Raw genomic sequence first — 22,810 nt, 5'->3', positions numbered from 1 at the left:
GAAAGAACTACTTCTCTGAAGCAGAACTGGGGAAGATGGTCCAGAATTGAGCTGATGAACAGCATCATGGGTCTCCTTGGGACAGGAACCTCGCTGCCTCCCCACATGATCATTTCATATCAGGCTAATAGGAGTCTCAAGGGTGGAAATGAGGTCAGCCTCTATTTGTCTTGCACTTATTTGTCCTGTTTGGACCCCTGTCAATTTCCTGTAGGCATAGAAGACCTCCTCTGTGGAAACTAAGGCTTCGTCCAGGAATAAGAAGAGACTGTTTTCATCCTAGTGAGGATTACTTTGTAGAGCCAGTGTCCCATTGTGGAGGTAAGGAAGGTGAGAGAAGATGACTCAATTACTCATTCATCTATTTGCATATATTTGCAGGGCACTGGGCTAAGTGCTGGAGATAACAACAACAACAAAATAATGAGTATATGTGCTAGGACTATATAAAGTGCCTTCCTTGATTCGTTATTTAATTGTCACAACAATCCTACAAGGTAGGTACATTGTTCATATTACACAATAGAGAAAATTGAGGCTAGGAGAGGTAAAGTAACTAGCCCAAAGACACGTGTCTAGTGAAGGTAGAAAGAGGATTGAAATCCAAGTCTGTCTGACTTCAGATGCTCTGCTTTAACTACCATAAGGACTTGGGTGGATCTCAACACTCATGTGGTTCACAGCCTAGGGAGAAAGACAGACAAATACACATGTGAGAGATGTGGTAACTGCTAAAGTGTTGATCAATTTCAGCCACAGTGCAGTAATTCCCATAGCACAGAAATTACTATCTGAAGCTTTGCATTATAACTAAATACCCTTTATGCCCTCTATAACAGAGCTTCTAAACCTCAGCACTACTGACATTTTGGGCCAGATAATTCTTTGTTGTAGGGGAGTGTCCTGTACACTGTAAGGTGTTTAGCAGAATCCCTGGCTTCTACCCACTAGACGCCAGTAGCACATGCCCCCAGTTGTGACAACCAAAAATGTCTCCAAACATTGCCAAATGTCCCTTGGGGACAAAATTGCCCAAAGCTGAGAATGACTGCTCAGTCAGATCTAAACTTTTAGAGGGCAATATTATGTCTTATTCATCCTTTTATTCCACCCCAACATATAGACATTTATAAAACACTCCACCCAATAGCAGTGGAATACACATTCTTTTTAAGCACCCATGGGACATTCTGTAGGATAGACCATATTCTAAACTATTAAAAGAAGTCTCAGTAAATGTAAAAAATTTGAAATAACCACATGTATGTTTTCTGACCACAATGGAACTAAATTAAAAATCAACAACAGAAAGAAATATTGGAAATTTTCAACTATCTGAAAATTAACACATTCATAAATATCCCATGGTACAAGAAGAAATCACAAAGGAAATTAGGAAATTTCTTGAACTGAAAGAAAATGTAAACAACATATCAAAATTTGTAGTATGCAGCTAAAGCAGTGCTGAAAGGAAAGTTTGTAAACTTAAATGCTTATATTCTAAAGAAAAAAAAATTAAAAATCAATAACCTGACCTTCTATCCCAAGAAACAAAGGAAGGAGAGTAAATAAAATTTACAATAAATAGAAGGAAGAAAAAACAGAGATCAGATTGGAAATCAAAACAAAAAACAAAAGAATTTAATCACACCAAAAGTTAATAATTTGTAAAGATCAACAAAATTAATAAACCTTAAGCTAGGTTAATCAAGAAAAAAGGGACAACAGAAAGGAATAAAATCACGAATAAAATCACTATACTACAATCACTATTAAACCTACAGAAATTAAAATATTATAAGGAAGATTATGAAGAACTTTATGCCAATAAATTGAATAACTTAGAAGAAGTGGACAAATTCTTAGACATATATTATCAAAACTGCCTCAAGAAGCAATACTAAAGTGAAATACTAGCAATGAACAATCCAGAAATGAGATTAAGAAAATAATTCAATACATATAGCTTCAAAAGGGGTAAAATACTTAGGAATAATTTAACATAAGCAGTGAAAGATACTCAAGCCAAAAAATATTTCTGAGAGAAATTAGAGATCTAAATAAACGAAAAGCCATACACTTTTCATAGATTGGAGGATTCAGTATTGTTAGAATAGTAATTCTTCTCAAATTAATTTATTGATTCAAAACAAATCCTACAAAAATCCCAGCAGGCTTGTATGTATAAATTGAGAAACACATCCAAAATTAATATGAAAATGCAAAGAACATAGCATAGCCAAAAGAATTTTGAAAAAAAAGGACTACGTTAGGGGATTTATATTACTTGACTTGAAGACTTACTATAAACCTACAACAATCAAGACATTGCAGTATTGGCATAAGAGCAGACATATAAAACAGTGGAACAGAAATAAATTCATATATTTTTGTTCCATTGATTTTCAACAAAGATTCCAAAGTAATTCAATGGGGGAAAATATAGTCTTTTCAAAAAAAATGAAGCTGAAATAATTGGATATCCATATGAAAAAAATGAACTTAGATTCTGCCTCACTTTACACATAAAATATTAATTAAAAATAGATCGTAGACCTAAACTTTAGAGCTAAAAGCATAAAATTTCTAGAAGAAAACATAGGAAAAGATCTTTCTGACCTTGGGTTAGGCAAATAGTTCTTAGATGTGACATCAAAACCACAATCTATAAAAAGTAAAAACATTTACTAACTGAACTACATCAAAATAAAAAACTTTTGCATTTCAGAAAGCACCATTAAGAAAATAAAAAGACAATCCACAGACTGGAATAAAATTTTGCAAATGATGTATCTTATAATGCAGATATGATCAAAATATATAAAGAACTTTTACACTCAATAATAAGATGACAAACAACCCAATTAAAAATGGCCGATGTACTTGAAAGAGACACTTCATCGAAGAAGATATATGGACTACAATAAGCACAGGAAAAGGTGCTGAACATCATATATCATTAGGGAAAAACAATACCACAAGAAGATATTATTACTTATAGACTGGAATGATAAAAAATTTAAAAGACCAACAATACCAAGACCTGATGAGGAAATGGATCAACTGAAACTCTCATACGTCACTGGTGACAATGCAAAATGGTGTAGTCACTTTGGAAAGCAGTTTAACAATTTCTTAAAAAATTAAACATACTGGGGAGGGTGGGAGGGAGGGAGACGCAAGAGGGAAGAGATATGGGAATGTATGTATATGTATAACTGATTCACTTTGTTATAAAGCAGAAACTAACACACCATTGTAAAGCAATTGTACCCCAATAAAGTTGTTAAAAAAAAAGAAAAATTAAACATACGACCCAGCAATTACACTCCTAGGAATTGACCCAAGAGAAATGAAAAAAGAATGTTCACACAATGACTTGCACACAGATGTTTATAGCAGTATTTTTCTTTTCTTAACAAAAATTGTATACATTTAAGGTGTACAACATGATGATTTGATAGACGTGCATAGTGAAATGTTTACTACAGTCAAGCTAATTAATGTATCATCTCCTCAGAGTTAATCTTTTTGCACAGTTAATCCTCATGTGTGTGTGATGAGAGAGCTTGAAATCTACTCTCTTATAAAATTTCCAGTATTTAAACAGTATTCTTAACTGTAGTCATCATGTACGTTAGACCTCTAGAGTTATTCATTCAACACAACTGCAATTTTGCACCCTTTGACCACATCTCCCCGTTTCCCCCACCTCTCCACTCCTGGTAACCACTGCTCTACTCTCTGCTTCTATGTTTTTGGCTTTTTTAGATTCCACATATAAGTGAGATCAAGCAGCATTTTATTGTAAGAGCAAAAAACTGGAAACATTTCAGTGCTCATCAACTGGTGCATTGATAAACAAATTGTGTTGTCTTCATACAGTGGAATCCTACTCAGCAATAAAAAAAAGCGTGATACATGCAACAACATGGATATATCTCAAAAATATTATGCTAAGTGAAAGAAGCCAGATACAAAGACTACATATTATGAGTCCACTAATAGGAAATTTCTAGAAAAGGAAAAGTTATAGAGACAGAAAGTCAGTGGTTGCCTGGAGCTGGGGTTGGGAGCAGGGATTAAATGCAAGTAAGTACAAGAGAACTTTTGGTCAATTGAAATATTTTAAACTGGATGTTGGTAGACAATTCTATAAATTTACTAAAATTCATTGGAACATCCACTTACAAAAAATACATTTTACAGTATGTAAATTCTATCTCAGTAAAGGTGTAAAAATGATTCAAATAAGTTCTAAATTAAACAAATTATAATATTTGAGTTTGGGGTTATTATTTTCTCTTTGCCCCCCTTCTGAAAATAAATGTTTTCCCTATTACACTAATTCTATGAGAGAACAGATAGGTCAGAGAACAAGTCTTTGACATGTGTGTTCATGATTTCTGTCTCACCTTTTTACTGCTTATCATTAAGTGGCAAAAACTAAGGGACGTTTCCTTGAAGTTCAATAGCTTGTGTTCTGAGTTTACTTTTAAATCATAAACATGGAAAAACTAATTAAATAATGATATGCTAACCAAATTATACATAATATAGGTGATGTTCCAAGACTACCGAAGTGGCTTTGGACCTGTAAAAACGTGTTTAAAATGTAACCTCTAATGCAAACAGACTCTGGTGCGAGGTTGCAGGGACCTGCCACTGAGTAGGTATGAGGCTTGAACAAAGGCCTTCATCTCTAGGTTGGTCTATTTCTAGGTGTATTTCAAAGTGTGATCCCTGGACCACCTGCATCAGAGTCACCTAAAGACCAACTCCAGTCTTTAAATCTGTCAATACAAGACAGATTCCAGAGCTTCATGCCGGAAGTCATGAGTCAGCTATTAACTGATTTGTCATCTCCGTTAGGGGTTTAGGAGTAATATCCAGCATCTGCATTTGTAACAAGCTCCTTGGGTATTTTTAATGAACATTAAATTTTAACAACTCTTGACCTAGGTCTTACTTTCATCATTTGTGAAATGAGGGAATTAAACTAGAATTATTTCTGAAATTGTCTTTAACTCTATGAATTTGCATCTTTTCCTTTTACCCATATCTTTTACCTGTTTTTTTTTTCTTAAGCTCCTAATTTTCCTCTAATCAGATTTTTTAAGTTTCATACATTTACTTGTAAAGGACTATAAGTTCCACACAATGCATTCATCCTTTATTCTGAGAAGCCCATTTTCTAATCATTGTCAATGCATCAGTCAATCAGTATGTGCTTTCAACCTTTCTAGATGTCTCTCCTCTTATCCACCATTTGGGCGGAAGGATGAGCTTTGTACTTAGCAATCGGTACTTCACCATCCAGCTCCCTCAGCCACCACTTGACGGCAATTCAAGGGGGCCCAGTGTAGGGGTAAAGACTGTGTTTGCTAGGGTGCCGAGCCCGGGTTCAAATCCTGGCTCCCCAAGTACTGGCTCAGACAAGCTCCTTGACTTTTCTATTGATGTTCCTCATCTCAGAAATGGAGATAAGAGTATCCTTACCTCATAGGATTGGATTAATACTTGTAAAACACTTAGAATTGTACCTGGCATACAGGAAGGACTATGTAATTGTTTGTTAAATAAACATGCTAGTTTGAATTGGTTTCAGACATAAATTTCCCATGGGACAGTTCTGAGGTGTCAGGTACAGGTATTTGCTTTTGGGTTTCAGTATTTGGGGGTCTTAACCCAGCCAAATAGGAGTCTCAAAGATACGTTCCAAGGAGATCCAGAATTCCATAGTGTGTGTACACGTGTGTGTGCATGTGTGTGTTTGGACGGGGAGGACAGATAGTAAACATGTAAGGTGCAATGAACAACACCTCTCAGACAGTGGTGTCAAGAAGCAAACAAAATGGAGTAATATGATGACCAGGACAATTCTGGTCTTGCTGAGTTGTTCCCTTGTGACTGCCGCTGTCCCATCCTTCCCTGGTCCTACCTTAGGACTAAGGTCCTACCTTAGTTGTTCCTAAGGTCCTACCTTAGTTGTTCCCTTGTGACTGCCGCTGTCCCATCCTTCCCTGGTCCTACCAGCCTCCTACCCCACCCATCCCAAGTTTGGACAGCCAGGGCCAAACAACTGACACGTGGAGTCCACATCAGCACACTGGATTTAGTCTACTCCTAAGGGTCAAATGGGTCAATTTCCCACATCCTGTGCTTCTCTTTATTTAAAAGCCCAAAATGACTATACCAGTGACAACCTTGTGAAAAATTTTCCGTGAGCTTTGGGCTAAAACCTTCCTTTATTTAATTTCACCTTAATTGCATCAGTTAGGCTGCTTTCATGTTTGCTCAACAAACTCTTTTGTTTATTTCACTCAGCTCTGAGCAACAGCTGCCAGATGGAGCCTTTGTTCTGAGGCCCTTTTCTAATAGTTTTCACACCAATCCTATTTGTTTTCCTCAGTGGCAGCTCCTACCCAACCTGAAAAATGTGTGGCCATTAAGCCTCTAAGGGCAAGCTCAGTTGCCAGCTGCCATTTACGCCCCATTCAGTTCCTGGAATGGAAAACTATGTCTTTCTTCTCTCATTTTGAAGGGAGCTATTTTTAGTTGTGTGGGGAAGGATGTCAGAAGCCCTCAGATAAGTTGAATTTTCGTCATAGTCTCACTGTATGACACCCATGCCCAAACACCCAGCCTTTAGCCCTCCCACCCCCAAATCACTTTTGCTCTTTTTTTTTTTTTTTTTTTGCGGTACGCGGGCCTCTCCCTGTTGTGGCCTCTCCCGTTGCGGAGCACAGGCTCCGGACGCGCAGGCTCAGCGGCCATGGCTCACGGGCCCAGCCGCTCCGCGGCATGTGGGATCCTCCCAGACCGGGGCACGAACCCGTGTCCCCTGCATCGGCAGGCGGACTCTGAACCACTGCGCCACCAGGGAAGCCCGAAGATGCCATCCTGGAGGTGGACCGTCAGCCCCAGATGCCCCAGCTGATGCCAAATGAACAAAGAGATGAACCATCCAGCCAAGCCCTTCCACATCCCTTACTGACAAAATTACAGCGGAAACAAAATGATTGGCTTATGCCACTAAGTTTGGGGGTAATTTGTTATATAGCAATGGACAACCAGAAAATTACTTCTTCAGACATCTCATTCAGACCTTTGTGAAGTCCATGCAAGGCTTTGATTCATATTCCTATTCACTGTCCTTGAACCTGCCATTTTCTCTGTCTCAAATACCCTTCCCTCTCCTCTCTGCATGGCTCACTCTTGCTTTTTCCTTGAAAACCTAAGTAGCACTTTATTTGACTAGACTTTTTTTAAACCTTCCTAGTCTGTGTAAAATCATGTCCCTCTAAGACCATTCAACAAATGTTTATTAAGCTCCTCCTATGTGCCAGACACTGAGGATTCAACAGTGAAGCAGGATGTCAGGATGCTCTGTGCTTCCCTCTTATGTCAAGAACTCCGCGTTCTGTTTGAGATGGCTTGTACCTTTGTCTGACAGTGAGCTCCCTCCAGGCAGAGGCACGATGTTTCTCTCTCCACATTCTGAGGATCTAGCACAGAGCCGGCATATAGCAGGTGCTCAATAGATCCCAACCAAACGAGCAAATGAATTGTGATCTTTAGTTGGCATTTGTATGAGCTATTGACTTTAGGTTCGGCTGAGTCAGTTCAAGCTGATTTTTGCCAAGTCCAGCTTCCTCGAGTGGAAACATTATCAAAACGCTGAAATGACAGTGTGGGAATAAAGCCTAGTAGCAAATTTCCTGATATGGGTATCCTTCAAATGCAAGCCACAAATGCAACAACATTAAGAACCCAATGATAGAAACTCTATAGAATGAGCATTGAGAAATACTTGCCCAGAAAAGCACAAGGAAATCTATCCTGAAGGTGAGAGAGGGAAGATTCGGAAGACTAGTACCATTCCTGTCACTCTGCTTGGGAGGTATATCACCGAACCTCTGAACCCAGCCCCTCTGTCTCCTCTGCCCTAGGGTAACAAACAAATAGGAGGATGGGAAGAGCCTAAACTCTGAAAGGTTTTCTGTTTTGTTTGCTCTTGAATACCCCAAGCAGCTGAGCAGAACTAGCTCTGAAAGTCAAAGTCACGTGCTGTTGCCTGAGGGTGGATTCAAAGGAAGTATTTATCAGGATTGAAAAACAAGATCTGCTGTTCTGTGGTTCTGTCTTTTTGTGCTGGTCACTGTTGTGTGCTGAAGAGCCTCCCAGATAGGGTGGCAGCTGTTTGTCAACACGGTGCAGAGGAACCACAAGCAGTTTGCCCTTATCTCAACCAGGGATGATTTTACCTTCTTCACCCCAGGACATTTGGCAAGGACTGGAGACATTTTTGGTTGTCCCATTGGATGAGGATGGGGGCTACTGGAATCTAGTGGTTGGAGGCCAGGGATGCTACTAAACATCCTATCATGTACAGCCCCCTCTATAAAATCATCGAGCCCTAATTGTCAGCAGTGCTGAGGCTGAGAAATGCTAGCACTAGTTTCACACTTTAGGGTACACCAGAATCACCCAGAAAGCTTGTTAAAATACAGGTTGCTGATTTGGTAGCTCTGAAGTAGGGCCTGAGAATTTCCATTTCTAACGAATTCCTAGGGGAGACTGCTGCTGCTTCGGGGACCACACTTTAAGAATCATTGGCCCAAAACTTCTCTTCCCTGTGTGGCAGGAGCTCAGAGGGGGTGCACAATGGGAAAATCCAAGAAGGAAGCCTCCATGCGGGGGACCTCTCTGACCTCACCTTGGGTCAGTGAACTCCCTACTAGCTCAGTCCAAACACCTACTTTGGGTTGGAACTGAACAAACAATATGTAACACAGCAAAAATAAACAAACAACAACAACAACATTCCTGAAAGAAAAAGAGCTACCTGAACAGAGGAGGGAAATCAGCCACAACTCGGGTCAAGTTTTTGGCACATTCTGTGGAAGGACTCGAGGAGCAGATAACAATAGCTCCAGTTCTCTGGAAGGGCAGCCAGACCAAAAAACGTTCAATTAGTAAGTCTTGGCAAATAAAGACAACAAACAGTTTGGCAATAATAAATTAAGGCCATGCTTGGCGGACACCCAGGCTCAATACTGTATGCCTGCCAGGCTTTGTGAAAGGGTGGCTTTGAAGGCTTCTGAAAAGGGTCCATTTCTCAAACAATTCCAGCTTTTGTTTGTGGCCACCCTGTTCTTCTCTTCGCTCCTTTCTTCACTTATCGTGAAGGGCACAAACATGAGAGGTAGGCTTCTGCCCTCCCAAGAGTTTGCCAGTTCACTTCCTTTCTTCCCAAGATGGTACCAGGATTCCACTGCTCACCACTGCTGTCACCATGGAAGACACCCACGGATGGGACCTCAGGGATAGGAGACTCAAAGAAATGAGCTTTCTAGTTTAAAAACACCATTTCCAAGAAAACAGAAAATGAAGGCTGCTCTCACTTAGAAACACTGTTTCCGTTTTGAATCTGTGTTTAAAGGTGAGGAAATGAAATCATTTAGTGAACTTGGTAAACACCTTAAAGCCTTGAAGAATGTAGTGTGGGGTCCACATCCCTTAAGGTTATCTGCATCCTGTAAGATGCTGTTAATGACATTAATGATGATAATGACATTATCTAATATTTATTGAGCTTTTGTTGTGTGCCAGACATAATTCTAAGTGTTCTATATCTGTTTCATTTATTTTTTGAAAAACCTTCAAGATAGACATTTTATTATTCCCATTTTACAGATGAGCAAATAGAGACAAAGAAAAATTAAGCCATAGAGCTAGAAAGTGATTAGTGTCTCCGAGATGGGGATAAAGATTTTATTTCCCTTGTGGAAAACTGAAGTCTGACTCTTGCCAGTTTTGTAACTACGTGTGCTGGGTGGATATTCCATGCTCCTTGGAGGGCCCCGTAGCAACAGTGCACTCTCAAGCAGATATCTCTGCTCCAGGCAAATATGTTGCTGGACACCAACTCCTAGCACCATCAGGTGATGTCTTGCTGGCAGGACCTAGGTGTTCCAACTGTGCTCTGGCTGCTGGCATTGATTGTTTAGGGCAAGGAGTAAATTGATCGTTTAGGGCAAGGAGTTGGGTTGTACTTAGGGTGCACTGAATGCACAGGGAAGAGAACACAAAAGGGCAAAAGGGCCTGCCAACCAAAAAGAAACAGCAGACCTAGTTTACTAGTTAAAATCAAACCTAGTGACTTTAGGTTTGATTTTAGTGATCAACAAGGTCACCCCTCACCCCTCATCCCAGTGTCTCCAAAGGGGCAACAGAGGCTCAGGTGATGAACCTACCCAAGAATACACAGTGAATGGTAGAAGGAAGACTAGAACTTGGGACAACTGACTCTGATTCCTGAGTTCCTTCCATTATACCACTCAGCCCCCTACCATTGGTAGATCAGTGAGATGAACCATGTGGAATTTCTGGACCCAGTGGGTTTGGTAAAATTCACAGAATCACAGAATCTTAGCATCCAGAGAAATTTCACCTGGTTTAATCTCTTACCTTCTATGAAGCTAGAGAGAAAGCAGTAGTGACATCGTAGGCATGTTCTTGGGTCTGTGGTTAGAGGTATGAGTGCCACACAAGGCAGCATTGACTAACCCATCCAGCAAGTGTGTTCCCGTCCACTGAGAGCCAGGATTGCCGTAGGTTAAGTAAGATGGTGCTGTCTAGGCAACCATCCTACAGGAGCCTAATATCAAGGCGACTAGGTTGTCAGCCTCCAGAGAGCATCAGGAAGACACAGGAAATAACTATTGGGAAAGAAAGTTGAGACTGAGTTGTGGGGAGTCTTGAATGCCTGGCGAGGCAGGTTTGACTTCACTCTGAAAACAATGGGGACCACTGGAGCTTCCTGGGTAGATTTTTGACATGGACAGAGCTCTGCTTTAGGAAAAGGCATATATGGCTTAATGTCTGAATTTGAGAGCTGACAGCAGGTGGCAGGCATGGAAGCAAGGAGACGTTTGCAGCCATCCAGACAAAATCTAATGTAGAGACTCAGGAATTTTATACCTAGGATGTATCAGATAGAAATGAAAACACAGGTCCATTAAAAAACTGTACAGAAACATTCATAGTAATTTTATTCACAATGGCCCAAAATAGAAATAACCCAAATAAATGTCCACGATAGTAGAATGGATAAACAAACTTATTCATCCAATGGGCATCAATATTTAAACATGAAAAAAAAATGAACAAAACAACATGCAGGAATCTCACAGACGTTATCTTCAGTGGAAAAAAGCCGGACACAAATGAGGATAGAGTGTATGATTCCATTTTTAAGAATTTCTAGAACAGCCAAACTAATCTAAGATCAGAAAATCGGAACCGTGGTTGCTTTGGGGGAGGGGAGAGATTGGGCAGGGACACAGAGAAACTGGGGGGTAGAAAATGTTCTGCATCATAATGGAAGCCTGGGTTAAGTGGATGTCTCCACTTGACAAATTTGTACAGTGAAGATTTGTGCTGTGCAAATTTTGCTTTAGAAAAAAAATTTTGCTTAAAACTAATTGTAGCATAATAATAATAATTGATTAGGGGATGGAAGATGGCATAATATTGGTAATTGTAGGAGCTGAGTGACAGTTACATAGATATTCATTACATTATCCTGTTTATTTGGTAGGTGTTTGAGATTTTCCATAATAAAGTGTTAAAAGTAAATAATGGGCAAAGATCAAGGCAGTAGAAAGAGAGAAGCCAGGAGGATGAGAGACATTGTAGGGGTGGACTCAAAGCATCTTGGAAACTACTTGGATGCAGGGGGCAGTTTTCAAAGGCGAATGCTGAAAATGATATTTCAGTGGCAGTACCTTTAATGAAGTGAGGAACAGGTTCAGAGGAGAGTGGTAGGTAGGTTCAGTGTGAGATGTAGTGATTCTGAAATGCTGGTGGGATGAGCAGATGAAGATGTAAAACGGCAAGGAAGGAAGGTGGTGTCCTGCCTTGAGTGTCCTGGTTATTATGTAAAAAGAGTGGTAATTTACTATACACTTTAAAAAAAATAATGCGAAGGAGGGAAAAATAACTTACAACTAGGAGATTATAGAACAGTCCATTCAATTTTACAGATAAGGAAAACAAGTTTCAGAGAACTTGTGTCACCCGTTCAAGATTGCACAGCTCTTCAACAATTTCAATCGATTTCTTAGAATTCTGAGCTATTTGATCCCAACTCAGGTGTCATGAGCTATGCTTCTTTATCTCTAGTCCAGTGCTATTTCTGTGGCAGTTCTCCAACTCTTCCATATTTACTGTGGATGGAAACACTTGCTTGTCCCCTGTGCCTGCTTATCCACCCACATCCATGTAATGAACTCTGGCTACAAGGTACTCAGAGTGGACAGAGGCCACGGCTCCCCTGAATGTGAGCCCAATGCAGTACACTATGAAATTCAACCTTGGAAAAATGGCACAAGTGACTTGCTCTTATTGGAAGCCAATCTTGACATTAATTAGGCCCTTTACATTATCTCTGATTCGTGATTACACACATTTTAAAAACACAATTAGTTACGGGCCAGAGCTATGGAAGCCTTTGATTCATAATTGGCCGATTGTTTCCAGAAAATTAAACAAGGGAACAATAATACTGAGTTGGCTCTACAGGCCCCATCGAAAACACACACCCTAATTCCTGCAGCTGCCCAGGGTTAAAGGGCTTTTTTGTTGAGCGGCCCCCTACTCACCTCTCCAACCCTCAGTTTTTCAGTATGTATATGGAGTTATGTCACTCCCTGGCTCAAAACCTCTCAGAAGTTCCCCCACTGTACTTGGGACAACGTCCCAACTCCTTGACATGACCATGAAGCTCTTCATGCTCTGGCCTCTGTCTCCAGCCTCACTGTTCCCTGGCAACCCTGGCCTTTCAGATTATTCTTATTCATTCATCTATTCTTTTGCTCATTCATTAATTCATTCTGTGAATATTTCACATGACTTTATTAGGTGTCAGCCCCAGTGCTAGGTACTGGGGATTAAACGATGAACCGGGAAGTCAAGGAGCTTTCATTCTCAGAGGAAGACGTTAATCAAATCATCACACATCACATGATGACAAATTGTGGACACACAAAGAGCCAGAAAGGGACATTCCAGGCAAAGGGAACAGCAGCGGCAAAGGTGCTGGGGAGGAGAAGAGCTTGGCAGGAAATGACAATGGCATCACAGTGAAGGAGGAGGAGGTTGGAGAAATAGCAAAGGGCCAGGTCATGCAGCGCCTTGTAATCCAAGGTAAGGAGTTTGAATTTTCTTCAGAAGGTAGGATTTTAAGTAGAAAGGATGACACAGTAACACATGATGTCAAGGGCTTTCTGTGGGCTACTGGGTGGAGAGAGAATTAAAGACAAGCACACAGGGGAAGTGGGAGACCTGTTAGGAGACTACTAGAGAAGACCAGGTCAGTTGAGAAGTCAAACATCCTGGTTTGCCTGCAACTGAGGGATTCCCTGGGGGTGGAACTTGCAGCACTAAAACCTGAAAAGTCTCAGACAAACCAGGAAAATTTAAGTCACCCTCCAGGTAAGACATGACGATGTCTTGAATTACAGGATGACACTAAGTGGAAGGATGTGAATGGTCTAGAGGTAGAGGACTTTTATTGATGAACAGGACAAAAGGGATAGAAAAAAGAAGGACTCACGTTCTGGCTTTTGCAACCAGTTGGTAGAGCCTCCTATTGAGAAAGAAAAGACTATTTCCCATTTCTCTGTCTACCTCAGGGCTTTTTGAGCAGAAAGCAAGTTTACCTAGAAGAATAGCATGAAAGAAGCCACCTCCTCATTGTGTAGTAATTTCCAAAACTTCAGGCAAATAAATGATGTCTTGCATTAGGGTCAAAGCCATGGTCAGCTAGGAGTTTACTTTGTGTCTTGTTTTCAAAGAGGTCAAAGCAGTTTACAAACTTTTATGACAATCTTCATAAAATCCCATGCGGCACCAACTGAAATATAGGCAAGGAGACAGAGGGAGATCAAACTATCATCATTATCGCTGGTAAAGCCAGTGTCTCGCTATGCTCACTGGATAACTGAAAGCAGTTGAAAATGCATCTTCTTGCAGAGGGCTGCTTCCTCCCTGAAGAGGGCTGTGTGGTGCAATGAGCACAACATTTGGGCCCCAATCCTCCCTCAGTCACTTACCAGCTGTGTGACCTTGGGCAAGTTACCTAACCCCGTGAGCCTCTATTTTCTTGCCTATAAAAGGAGAATAATTACCTACCTTGCAGGGTTATGATGAAAATTAGAGATAAGGTACGTACCTGCTGTGTAATAGGCTTTCCATAATGGCACCTTTCATTACCTCTGTGCCTCACTCCCCTCGTCTGTAAAAGAAGGATGATCTCTCTTATATCTACTTTATAGGATTTTTATGAGCATTAAATGAGATTATCCATGTTGAGTGCTTAACATGGCTCCTGGTACACAGAGAGAACTAAATATTATCAATGACTTGCTATTATTAATAGTGGGAAGAATTGCTACTGGTCTCCTCACTCTCCATTCACTTCTACTCATGACCAATATCATGCTGTGTGGAGCAAGGGCACCCTCACCTTGCACAGAAGTCAGGTTCCAAAGGTAGTATGTAAGGTGAAACTCACAGGTATTCAAAATTCCCCTTGAAAATACTTTCAGGTCTCCCCAAAGTACCGTGTACTTTGTTTTGTGCTTACAACTCTATATCTTAATATGTATGTATAAATGTATAATGCATTCAGCAACTTACAGTACATAATAAAAATTCTGTATGCAAAATTTGCTTTTACAATGTCACACAGTATTTTAATATTTTTGCCAAGCATCAGTAGTTGAATTCCTATGGGTTAAATCATGTGTGATGTGATTCCACTGTGATCAGCAAGAATAAGAGTTTTTGCAAAGCTAGTGCTTTTCTCTCCAAAACTAGAGACAGTAGCTGTAGTATTTCCTAATGCTACCATAGTCACAATTAAAAATGTAAATAAGCACGTAATTCATTCAGCTAACTAAGTATGATAAAAAGCTATACCCATCAGTGTTTATTCAGCAACATTTATTGATATATAATAAATCAGCACGTAATACGTGCCAGACACGGTGCTAAATCCTTTACCTGTATTTGTGAGAAGCAGCATAGCCTTCTGATTGATGCTCTTGAATTAATTACTTGGGTTCCAATCCTGGCTCCACTATTTACTAGCTGCGTGTGAGCAGGTGCTTATCCGATCTGAACCTCCATTTTCTAATCTGCAGTATGGAGATAATAAGGTACCTGATTCATCAGGTTGTTTATAATGGATTAATAATGAATGCAAAATGCCTTGAATAATGTTTAGTCTATAGGAAGCACTCAAATATTAGCTTCTGTTATCAGTACTTCATCTGTACCTTAAAACTATGAGGTGGGAACTATTCCTTTCACTATTTTATATGCAAGGCTGCTAAGACAGAAAGTTTATATAATAATGTTTAGTTAGTATTTACTACAAACCCAAGACATTCTTAGTGGTTTATATAGGTTCCCTCACTTACAGCAACCCCAGGATGTAGGTGCTGTATCAATCTCACTTTTCAGATGAAGATACCAAGGCTCAGAGGGATCATCAGTGAAATCTAAGGAATGATTTGGAGAAATGCCCACTTGAATTTCTAAACGAGGAGCTAGAACCAGGGCTTATTCCATAAGTAGCCATTTTCAGTATATCTTCATTCTGGATCAAAAGAGATCATCTTCCTTTAAAATCGCTCTGTCCCCTCACCTCTTTTGTTCTTTGCCTGACTGTTATATATGTATACTGTGGTGAAATCAGTGGTTTATTCACTCCTTCAACAAGTTTATTGCAAGCCTGCTATGCCAGCTGCTAGGGACACTGCCACCAAAGATCTGCTCCCTGTCTACACTTGCACCAGCCCATTAGGAGACTGAGAGAGAACAATAATTTCCCACAAAGCATTTATCCACACATAATCTCTTGAGATGCCTGCTGGGAGAGGTTTCCGTGGTATTCATTACCCAGCCCCTAAGACGCTGACCACATGAGCTCCTCCTAACAGCTAACTGCTCAACGGGCTCTGATTAGCTCTCCAGCCAAGACAGACCTGTCTTAGATGATAGAACATTTCAACAAGGGAAAACACAGATAAGCATGATGTGTTAGAACTTGTGGTGAAGGCTTAATCATTTGATTTTTCTCTACTTCTGCAGAATGATTTTTTAATGTCTTCAGGTTAAACTGGTTCACCTGACATGCCCTGATCTGCATCTATGCTTCCAGTTTATTGACTAACAAACAAGTCAGGGCAGCAGTACAGGGTTCTGGTCAACCTGGAAGTGTCAGAAAAATATGAGTTTTTCCATAAATGGTATTAGTATTTTCCCCAAAATTATACGTTGTGGTTACTAGAGCACCAAACCAGAAGTGTGGAGAGTTCAGCTGAAGTCTTGGTTTGCCTTAAAAAGTCACGTGACCTTAAGTGGGCCATTGACCTCCAGCAGCCCCAGTTTGGTTTCTTCCCATTAGAGTTAATCAGCTGCTGGGTCCCTCTCAAGACTAATATTCTATGATTCTTGGATTTGATTTCTAAGAATGTCCTAGTCCCCTGGAAACCCCCACTATGGGGTTTAACTTCATATATTACTGACAGAATTAGACTTCTGTGCTCCAGTAGCTAGGAAGGGAAATATGGAAAGTACTCTAAAGCTACGAAAACTACACATAAACTTCTCATCCGTTGGTAAGGAAGGAGATTTTGTTTTTTTCCTATACTGGTTACAATGGTGACTATTTTTACTTTCCTCATCATAAGATGTTCTGGGAATACCCTTGAGTCCAAACAACGAGAAAGGTGAAGGCATTTTTTAACATTGGCAACCCAACATACCACTGGGTGCCAGAGAACATGGGCACTTTCTCTGACCGAGAGGTGTGAGACTAGCCAGGTAGCCAAGGCTACTCCCGCCAGGTTCTTCTTCCTCCCCTGCTTCACTTTTCCAAACGTAATCAGTGACCACAAGAACATGGCAAAGGTGTTAAGTAGGTATTTTGGAGCCCAGGATTCTAAGAACTGTACCAAGCTTCTACCAGGACTGTTTTCAGAGCCAAACCAACAGGAAATGACTCTTTCTGTTCCCACTCCACCAAAAAAAAAGAAAAGAAAAATGGCCAAACCTGGTTTGGCATGTGACCACAGTAATGCCAAAGAAAAGAGGTGTGGCTGAAAGGAGAAGGCAATGAAACTGAAGCCACTACCCCTACCCCTACCCCTACAATACACACACACACACATACACACACACACACACACACACACACACACACACACACACACACACACTCTGCTGCTCCATTTCTTTCCCCAGTTTGCCCAATGGACAGTTATATCAGTATTAAGCTCAGCAAAGTAAAACTTTGAGAACTCAGAATTTCCCTCAGATGAGGCCCTAAAGCTTAGGAAATAATTCCATGCATTGCCATTGAACTCTGGAAAAGGACTCTCTTAATTTCCGCCAAAGAAAACAACAAATCTCTTCTCTGCAACTCTCTTAATCTGCCAAATAAAACAGTCACTCTTTTTCCCAAACTCTAAACTCCAGTGTCAAACGTGTTTGTGAAGATGAGGTTAACAGTTTGTAAATTTGAATTTCAAGTGGGCTATTCATGAATCAATAGAAAACAAAACTTGATAAATTGATTGTTCTGCTCTTAGATGACATTGAGTACCTTGGTCCTTGGGGGGTCTTATGATCTAAACAATACAGGGAATATTCATTAAGTGAAATTCAGATTATAACCATTTATTTTCCATTGTGTTTTTTCCCCCACAGATTATATATTTTTTAAATTAAAACAGCAATTATTGGCTCTAAATAAATGTCAACAGAAAAATCATTAAAAATTATCCTTGTGATGCCAACCTTTTTATAAGAAATATTAACTTGAAGATAGGAAGCTAAATGGCTAAAAGACCAGAATATTCAAAATCTCAGTACAGAGCCAGCTCTGCCAAAATAAGTTGTGTAACTTCAGTTAAAATATAACTTGTTTGGGCTTTCTTTGACCTTTATTCATCTGTAAATAAAATTTTGGGGCTGGATAGTTTCTAAGTTTATTTTAAAAATCTAAGTTTCAATGACTATTTTAATTATAATTGGTGTTTTTCTTGCTGCCTTTTACCATCAGTAACTGTCACTTAGGCTCATCCTGACCTTATACCAGACATTGATTAAAATTCTTTTTGCTAACACATCTTTTGGTATGTAATAACAATGAGATAAAGCTTTGGGACTTAGGCCAACTTAGTATCAAAAGCCCTTCTCAATGATATCCCCTCAAGATCTGACAGTTTCTAACAGCTTCTGGGTAGGGTACTTTTATTTAAGCAATCAGCCCTGTATCTGCTCTCCCACATGGGCTGTTACTGAAATGTGTGCAGAGGTGTTTCAGGTCCTTCTTGGCTCCTCCTTACCTCCAACTGCAGGGCTGCAAGAGAGACAGAGAGAGAGAGAGAGAAACAGGGACAGAGACAGAAAGAGAGACAGAGACAGAGACTGAGACTGTCAACCGTACACGGGTACAGAGAAAGCAATAGACACATAGGAGGGATTGTTCTGCACTGCAAAACTCTGTGACAACATTTTCCAATCATAAGTGGTAACTTGCTACTCCTTTTTAATAAATAATTACTGTCAGCTTTACAATATGCCTTAAACTAGGAGCTGTTGGTCAGGTATTAAATGAAACAAATATATTAGGTGTCTCTTATACACCCAGTATATTTAATCTACCAGTTTTAAAACTTTATGAGTAAGAGACTATTTCTCAGAAGCTACTCCTAGAAGGAAATTGCCCTTTCTGTGACAATACATTTAAATATAGTAAACAATTTTTTTTCTAATGTTAAAAGTAATTCGTGCTCATTATAGAAAATTCAAAAAATACAGAAAAGTCTGAATAAGGAAAACTAAAGCTACATGTACCCAGTATGGGATTAATAGATACCCACCACTATATATACAATAGATAAACAATAAGGATTTACTGTATAGAACAGGGAACTATATTCAATATATTATAATGGCCTATAATGGAAAAGAATCTGAAAAAGAATATATTCTTTATATATATATATATATATATATGAATTACATGTGGCAGAATTCTGGGGTTTTTTTCCTTAACAATTTGGTGTGAATGCATGCAAATACCTGTATAGGTTATGTATGTTATATATTTACCTGTATTTTCATAGTTGAGATCATGCTGGGGCTATAGTTCTCAGTGATTCAATGATGACACATCCATCCATTTCCTTCAGAATGTCATATAATGCAAGGCTTGCTGCTGACACACTAAGGCTGAGAGAGTGAGGGGCATTGTCCAGAGTTGGTTGTCCCTGGAGAATTTCCTTGTACCAGATGCTTTGGTAATCTCACAGATTCCATTGATTATAGTTACCACATATCACAATTTTCCATGCTTCCAGGACAGGTATGATGTTACCCAGACCCCTTCAAAGAAACGTTCCTAAACAAAGACTACATTTATATCTGTTTAATACGACACGACTTTGCAAACGCTTTCAAATCTTCTCTGAAATAAATTCTTGACACTTTGCAGGTACAATAGTATTAGAACACCTCATGTTTAGCCAGCCAAAAAGATCTTTCCAATCCTTTTACTCAATGTACATTCAAAATTATATAGGAATCTATATCACATGAAATAGTGATTAATTCCAACTTTGATGCAGCAGGTGGGGGAAGGTCTGTGTCTTCATTGAATTGAATTCCGTGTTTCCTTTCTGTGTCTTCATTGAATTGAATTCCATGTTTCCTTATCACGAACTGTTACAGGGCATGCACAGAGCCTGCCTGGTGATGGCATTCTCCTTAGCACCCAGCTCTATTCCTCAGAAAGGATAGTTGAATTGATTTTAATATGCTCACCAAGGAGAGAACTGTTAATGCTATCACCAAATATCCTACAGCCACTGTTTGATTCCGCCTTGGGAAACAGCCTCAAGGCAGGTGGAAGTACCAACACAGCATGAGATGGGTGAAGAAACCTGGAGAAGAAAGGACTTGCCTTAGAATCACAGCAGGAAGCTTAGAGTTAGAATGCAGAATTTGGAGTCAGTACTTGATCTCATCTAGTCACCATGTCCCTTGCTCCATTGAACTTTTTGGAACCATCCTGAAGAGTTCTGTTCGTTTTTCCATTTTGTTTATGAAACTTTTGAACTTGGTTATTTCATTAATTTCAGCAACATTTATTGAGGACCTAATATGTGCACAGTATATGAAAAGTAGTTCATACAGTCTGTAGCTTGACATATACACAATATAAGTTGGGCAGAACTGAATTCAAACCTCAGCTCTACTTTTTACTAATTTAGGCAAAAGAATTGGTCTCTCTGTGCCTCAGTTTCCTCATATGTAAAATGAGAATAGTAGCAGTCTATCTTCCTCAGCATTGTTACAAGAGTCTGTTGTTATTATCATTATTTTTTGTATCATAGCTTGTGCTAGACATCATGAATGGTACCAAAATATTCAGCCATCAATCCCAGAAGAGTAGACCCCTTATGAACTGAGAGAAATTAAAAACCAAATGGGGTGGTGTGTGCTATATGAATTCAGAGAAGGGAGCGTAAGTAAGGGCTCAGGTAATCAAAATAACGTTTCATGGAGAAGAAGAAACTTCAGTTGTATTATAGAAAAGAAAGTATGTGATTTGGTTGAGAAAGTGAGCTTGGATGATGTAAGAGTGGCTATAGCAAGGAATAAGTTTGAAGCCAGAATGGGGAACGATTGACTACCCAACTAATGATTTTAGTTTTCCATTCATTCATTCACTTATTTGTTGCCTTGGTGATACAATTGTAAGCAAGGCATGGTCCATTTCTCTTTATAGTCTTATGGAAATAAACAAAGATCAAATGAAAAAAGTAAAGGCTATTTATCCTGAGCTTGCTAGAGCAAGGGAGTAGCTGCATTTTGGCAGAAACTCAAAGGCTGGTAGGGAAGTGGGAAAGCTTTAGAGTGGAAAGAAAGGAAGACTTCATGTATGGCCTGATTGGAGGCTGTTAGCATGGGGAAGCTATAGGCACACAAACTAGAAGCAGGGCATCCTATATAATTGGTTAGGGGTGCATATTTGGCTTCCTTTGATTAGTCCTATGTTAGAAGGGACTTAAAAATTAGATAAGCTGGGACTTCCCTGGTGGCACAGTGGTTAAGAATCTGCCTGCCAATGCAGGAGACACAGGTTCAAGCCCTGGTCCTGGAAGATCCCACATGTCGCAGAGCAACTAAGGCTGTGCACCACACTAATGAGCCTGCACTCTAGAGCCTGCGAGCCACAGCTACTGAGCCCGCGTGCTGCAGCTACTGAAGCCCATGCTCCTAGCGCCTGTGCTCCGCAACAAGAGAAGCCACCACAATAAGAAGCCCGCACTCTGCAACGAAGAGTAGCCCCTGCTCGCCGCAACTAGAGAAAGCCTGCGTGCAACAACGAAGACCCAATACAGCCAAAAAAAAAAAAAAAAAATTAGAGAAGCTGTCAGTTATTAATCAATCAGCATTTGGGGCCCATTGTCACAGAAATATTGTTTAGCTCCCTGGATTGTCATTGGAAGTAGCAATCTGGCTTCCCGCAAGTCTGACTTAAAGCAGGCTGGTTTCCTGGATTGTTTATTGTAGATAAGGGGGCTGGTTTACTGGGCAGGTTGCTGCAGCTTGTGAGTCAAAGTTCTATTTTTATGATGGTGTGGCTATTGTCCATTTGTATATTCAGTCTAGTGGAGAAATAAACTAAAAAAATTGTAGGAACAGGAGCAAAACACAAGAGATTAGACTATTATAAACACAATGAGAATTGGGTTAGGGAATGCCCTTTAAATAAAGTAGCCAGGGAAGACGTTTCTGTGGAGGTGGCAACTATGCAGGGATCTTAAAAGATGAGAAAGAGCCAGCCATTTAAGGAGCAGATGGAGGAGCATTCCACACAAAGGGCCAGAGAAAATACCTGGAGCCAGAAAGAGCAGAAAGTGTGTGTGACGTTCAAAGAAATGAAAGGAGATCAGTGCAGCCAGACAAGAGTAAGCAAGGGGAGAGTGTATGACATGAGGTTTGAGAAATAGGCAAGATTCAGGTCAGATAGAATTTTGTATGCTATGATGAATAATTGATTCCACGCACGCAGGGAGCTTAAGCAGAGAGATAATTACGGAAGCCATTGCAGTAATCCAAGTAAAAGATGGTGGTCATGGTCTTGATTAAGGTAATGGGAAATAGAGATGAAAAGGAGTCAGTCCCCTGAGATGTCTTGAAGAAAGGACAAAGAGGACTTCCTGATAACCTGAAGATGGAAGCAACAGGGGGTGGAGGTAAAGGGAGGAAACAAAGAAAATTCCAATGATCGTGGCACTTACTGAGGTGGGGATACTGGATAAAGAGAAAAAACAGGTTTTTAGGGGAGAGGGAAAGGCATTAGTGTGATAAATGCCGTCTAGAGAGACAGGATGCAGGATAGGTAGGTTCAAAAGCCATGGGCTGAACTCCTGTTGATAATCCATGCCTCATTTTTTTTTTTTTTTTTGTGGTACGCGGGCCTCTCACTGTTGTGGCCTCTCCCGTTGCGGAGCACAGGCTCCGGACGCGCAGGCCCAGCGGCCATGGCTCCAACTGTGTGCACAAATTCAGGGACACTGTTCCATTAATTCCTTTCCCTCATTATTGGACTATTCTCATCAATGAACAAACTCACTGCTCTTGCTTCCATCATCCAAAAATAGTTGCAAGGGGCTTCCCTGGTGGCGCAGTGGTTGAGAGTCCGCCTGCCGATGCAGGA

The 22,810-nt window shown here is 40.1% G+C and overlaps 1 long non-coding RNA gene across 3 annotated transcripts in view; it reads right to left on the bottom strand.

Moving 5' to 3' along the window:
- Positions 1-360: 360 nt before the first annotated feature.
- LOC113624839 (uncharacterized) overlaps positions 361-22,810 on the bottom strand; it is a 38,678-nt gene continuing 16,228 nt past the window's right edge. Inside the window, exons 1-5 of one of the 3 annotated variants that reach the window (XR_003434483.1) lie at positions 19,195-21,220; positions 15,073-15,206; positions 14,240-14,302; positions 8,849-9,322; positions 361-684 (exon numbers count right to left, since the gene is read on the bottom strand). This is a non-coding gene — a long non-coding RNA (uncharacterized LOC113624839). Of the gene's footprint in view, positions 685-8,848; positions 9,323-14,239; positions 14,303-15,072; positions 15,207-19,194; positions 21,221-22,810 lie in introns of those variants that run through there. The other 2 variants (XR_003434482.1, XR_003434481.1) reach the window with 2 other exon arrangements.

This window comes from Aethalodelphis obliquidens, unplaced genomic scaffold (assembly GCF_003676395.1).
Source record: "Aethalodelphis obliquidens isolate GAN/ISIS:26980383/991018 unplaced genomic scaffold, ASM367639v1 scaffold14, whole genome shotgun sequence".
In the NCBI taxonomy this organism is placed as follows: Eukaryota; Metazoa; Chordata; class Mammalia; order Artiodactyla; family Delphinidae; genus Aethalodelphis; species Aethalodelphis obliquidens.
The sequence above is the reverse complement of the archived record's forward strand: the minus strand, read 5'-3'. Positions and strand labels throughout refer to the sequence as shown.